The sequence below is a fragment of the Suricata suricatta genome, chromosome 3, assembly GCF_006229205.1.
Source record: "Suricata suricatta isolate VVHF042 chromosome 3, meerkat_22Aug2017_6uvM2_HiC, whole genome shotgun sequence".
In the NCBI taxonomy this organism is placed as follows: Eukaryota; Metazoa; Chordata; class Mammalia; order Carnivora; family Herpestidae; genus Suricata; species Suricata suricatta.
The window spans coordinates 115,865,713-115,870,579 of NC_043702.1; the positions used below are offsets into that span (position 1 = coordinate 115,865,713).

Consider the following 4,867-nt stretch of genomic DNA (forward strand, 5'->3'; position numbering starts at 1 on the left):
GGAGTGCGGCGCAGAGCGGCGGCCGGGGGAGTGGAGGGTGCGATCCGAGGATGGTCGCGATCCCCAGCCTTCCTGCCCTCGAAGGCCCGGGAAGCCTAGACAGTCCCCGGACGGCCCTGCCAGCGCGGCACGGCAGTGTGCGGGCGCCTCCCCCGGGGCTCCTGCGGGCATCCCTGGGGGATAGCGCCGAAGCTACGTCTCCCGGGCGAAGGGCTAAGTGCCCGTCGCGATCTCCAGATCCTATAAAGCACCTTGGTCGTAAACATTAAATCCCCATACGGGCGCGCGGAAATCAGACAGCGGGGAGGGAATGGGTTTGTCCAAGGTCATTTAAGTAAGGGAGAGACCGGAGAGCAGCAGAGAAACTCCAGGTTTCCTGTCTCATTATTATTTAATGGATGCTAAGTGTCCGTGGTTGCTGTGTAGAGCGCGTGGAATCTACAAGCCTCTCCTGAAGGCACACATGCAAAAAAGAAAAGAAAAAAGCCCAGGCTGAGCTTTCTGCGAAGAGTTCCTGTCATCGGGGCCAAGCAGAGTTTTGTTTTGCTTGTTGTTCTGTTTTGTTTTGTTTTCCAGGAAGCAAAATGTTTGTTGTTGAATTGATGCAGGAAAGCTGTTCCACATCAATTAAATCCGTTCTATCTTTGAGAAATGTTAAATGACGTGATAACGTTCCCTTTACGCGCTCCATTTTTTCAGAGCTCCTGTTGTTTGGGCTGTAAAAATTTCTAAGGACGGGAAAGACTCTTTTTCGTCATATCGGTCGGGTCTTGGATGATGTGAACCAACTCAGCTGTCCATCTGTGAAATGGAAGTATTATTTATCCGCGTGAAAGTAGGCCACGAGCAACTGCGTGCGTGTCGGGGTACGTGTCCGGTTCCTTACCTAATAATGGATTCTGGAAGCTCTCTCACTGTGTGAATATGTACTAAGCGAAAACTGTGTTAGGCACAATTCTGGGTGATGGAGTACAACAGGGACCAGCGCGAGCCACAGTCCTGTCCTCATAGGGCTTATGATCTCTAGGAGCATTGATTGCTGGGAAGAGGTGCTTGGACAAGAAGGAAGGGGGTCCTTCTGGAGCCCCAAGAGTGGCAGAAAGCTGTAGCTGACAGAAGAGAGTTTTCCAGTCCAGGCAATGGAGGAGGAGAGCTCCCTGGACAAAACCAGGGTGCTGAAGGGGCACCAGGGTGAGTCCTAAATTGGCTGGCTGGGGTGCCTGGGTGGCTTAGTCGGTTAAGCATCTGACTTCAGTTCAGGTCATGATCCCCCCCCCCCCCCCCCCCCCCCCCCCCCCCCCCCCCCCCCCCCCCCCCCCCGCTCCATGGTGCTCTGTGCTGATGGCTCAGAGCCTGGAGCCTGCTTTGGATTCTGTGTCTCCCTTGCTCTCTGCCCCTACCCCGCTCATGCTCTGTCTCTCTTGTCTCTCAAAAATAAATAAATAAAACTCTTGGGCCAATAATGATCTCAAAATTTGAAGTTTAAAAAAAATATGGGGGGGCACCTGGGTGGCTCAGTCGGTTAAGCCTCCGACTTCGGCTCAGGTCAGATCTCACATTCGTGGGTTCGAGCCCCGCGTCAGGCTCTGTGCTGACAGCTAGCTCAGAGCCTGGAGCCGGCTTCCAGTTCTGTGTCTTTCTCTCTCTGACCCTCCCCCTCTATGCTCTGTCTCTCTCTGTATCAAAAACAAATAAAACATTAAAAAAAAAAACCTTTCAAAAAAAATATGGGGAGGAGGGGAGCAAAAGCTTTTTAGTGAAGATGCTTTCCCTTGAATAGAATGATTATAGCCACTAATTTAGATTTGTTTATAAGTGAAAGTAAAAGAAAGTAGAAGGGGAAGGATTTTAAAAAGCACTACCATTAATATCTGCGTGGTTCCTGAGTCTGTCGGGTGCTGTCACGGACCCGCAGTTTCTGGCTGCCCCCAGGGATGTCCCCTGCTCATGATCACATCACCCTTTTCTTTATCACATTGCTTTAAAGGATCATATTTACTTGTATATTATCTGTCTCTTCCCCAAAGAATGTGAGGTCTAGGATAGTAGTGGGCTTGTCTGTTTCTCTCCACGGGTCTAGTACCCTAACTCCACTCCTAGTTCGAGACCTTTCCTAATTTGCTGTATCTCCTTGGCCATGGAAATTGTCAAAGATATGACCAGAGTAGAAACAACAGTACAATGAACCCCCATCACCTAGCTTCAGAATTGAGCTATTCGTGACCAATCTCGTTTCATCTACTCGCTTCCCCTGCCGCTCCCACTTGAATTATTCTGCAGCTAATCCCAGACTTTTGACATCATTTCATCTATGGATATTTTTGTATGTATCCTGGGAGCCAAAGAAATAGCTGATCTGCCTATGAAATCTCTTGTCTAAAGATTCTGTTTGTACTTTATCAAAAAATCCGTCCCAAGGCTTGGGATCCCAGTCCTCTCCCCAAAACCGTTTCCCTTCGGTCTTGCCTGGTACACGGCACTGTGACTTACCCAGCTGCTCGCACCAGAAAGTACAGGTGTCCTCCCGGGAGAGTCCCTGTCTTCCCTCTGTAGTTTTCCCTCTGAAAAGCTCCTCAGGATGACCCACTTACGTCCCTCCTCACCTTTATCGAAGGTAAGTCAGATGAAGTCTCATCCTTGCTCAAATCCACATGGTGGCTACCACAGCTCTGATGACAGTGGGGGCTTGCAGGCCCCTGGGTCACTCCTGCCCCTGCTGGTGGCACGGTGCACCAGCCCAGCCACCTGGGGGCTGTTAAGGCCTCCCTTCCCAGGGCAGGGCACTTCTGTCTCATATGGAAAGCTGCCCCCCAGCTGTCCCCCACCTCACTGGCCTTCTGGGGCAATATTTACCACTTTCACATATCTTTTTTTACTCTTAGAAAGTGTTCCTGTTTGTAGGGGACAGGAAAGAAAAGTGGAGGGAATCTGGAGCCATTGCTTAAAAATTTCATGAAGCGGCTTTTTGTATTACACAATCACTATATGAGACTAGTTGCGTTTTAAGGAAGATACTAACCATTCAACTAGTGTAACACTCCGAAATAAGATATTTTCAAAGGTTTCAATTGGAAACATTGAGCTTATTATGTCTGTGAACATAATATTTTATATCGAGTTTTATGCTTGAAATGGCCATATTCCAAAAGATGAACTCTTTAAATTCTTTTTTTAAAGTTTATTTATTTTTGAGAGAAAGAGAGAGTGCACGCAAGTGGGGTAGGAACGAAGAGAGAGACATAGAGAGAATCCCAAGCAGGCTCCAAGCTGTCAGCACCAAGCCCAACATGGGACTTTAACCCATGAACCTGAGCCGAAATCAAGAGTTGGATACTCAACTGACTGAGCCACCCACTCGCTTATGTCTTCAAATTCTTCATGATCTCATCATTGAGAAACTTTGTTCACACAAATAGGTGATTAAAAAAATCAAAATTATTGTTTTAAACCATTCAAAAAAGTCAGCTTTTTAAAATTCTTCCCTTTCTTTCCTTGACAAATGCAGTCTTGTCATTTCTTGTGAGTGGATTTTCAATCCAGTGAAACTTTGTTTTTAATGCTTATTTATTTTTAGACACAGAGAGAGAGCAGGGGAGGGATAGAGAGAGAGGGAGAGAGAGAATACCAAGCAGGCTCCATATTGTCAGCAGAGAGCCTGACACGGGGCTTGATCTCACAAACCGTGAGATCATGACCAACGGAGCCACCCAGGTACCCTGAGCAGGCAACTCTTGATCTCAGGGTCATGAATTCAAGCCCATGTTGGGCTTGGAGCCTACTGTAAAAAAAAAAAAAATTAAGGAGTGCTTGGGTGGTTTAGTCGGTTAAGCATTCAACTCTTGATTTTGACTCAGGTCATGATCTCACCCTTTGGTTCGTGAGATTGAGCCCTATATTGGGCTCTGTGCTGACAGCATGGAGCCTGCTTGGGATTCTCTCTCCTCTCTCTCTGCCCCTCCCCTGCTCTCCTTCTCTCTCTCAAAATAAATAAACTTAAAAAAATATTTTTGAAAAAGTACGTGATGGAAGAAAAAAAAGTAACCGTATTTCACAGGGTTTTATAATCGATCGTAAGACGCATTTTGTAGGCAAGGCATATCTGGAAAAACGTGCCTTTTCTTGTCCACATTTTCTTGTTTTCTCACCGGGAAAAGAGCAATGGCCAATATTTCTCATGATGAGGTTGTGAGCGTGAAATATGCCCATTGGACCGGGGCTGACACTATTCATGTTTTATTAATTTTGAGCACTCATTAAGTGATTCATGCCATCCAGTCTTGCTCCCTGCTCACCACGCGGCCTTGGCATTGCAGCGGGGTGCCCCAGGTAGATCGGAGACACCTTCCCTGGCACACCGGAGACCTTCGCATTCTCCACAAATGACCATGCAGGTGCCACGGTTCCACATACGTGTCGGCAAACTGGTTCGTGTTAGTCTACCATGAGGAGGGAGTGCCAAGAAGTTAGAGCAGTTTTGGAGGCTGGAGGCCTGGGGCCACGCCTTGAACCAAAGCGAGTTCACACAGGTGAATGGCACCTGGGACACTGTGTTTTTTTTAATAAAGTCATTTTCTTTTTAAAAATTTTTGTTTAGGCTTATTTATTAATGTTGAGAGAAAGAGAGAGTGTGGGGGGCGGGCAGGGAGATGGAGGGGAGAGGGAATTCCAAGCAGGCTCCACACTGTCAGCACAGAGGCAGACGCAGGGCTTGAACCCACAGACTGTGAGATTATGACTTGACTGCGGCCCCTGGGCGCCCCGCCTGGGGAGCTTTTCAGACACAAGACGGCCTCTGAGACGCTCTCCACTTCCCACATTCTTGTATAATGATCTTGCCACTCTTCAGTATTGAGCATCAGGTAAGAAA

The 4,867-nt window shown here is 47.8% G+C and overlaps 1 long non-coding RNA gene across 1 annotated transcript; it reads left to right on the forward strand.

Annotated features, from left to right (window-relative positions):
- Window positions 1-6: 6 nt before the first annotated feature.
- LOC115288006 lies at window positions 7-4,559 on the forward strand. The gene is made up of 3 exons (XR_003906775.1): window positions 7-866; window positions 1,028-1,191; window positions 4,314-4,559. It is a non-coding gene; the product is annotated as an uncharacterized LOC115288006 (long non-coding RNA).
- Window positions 4,560-4,867: the final 308 nt, after the last annotated feature.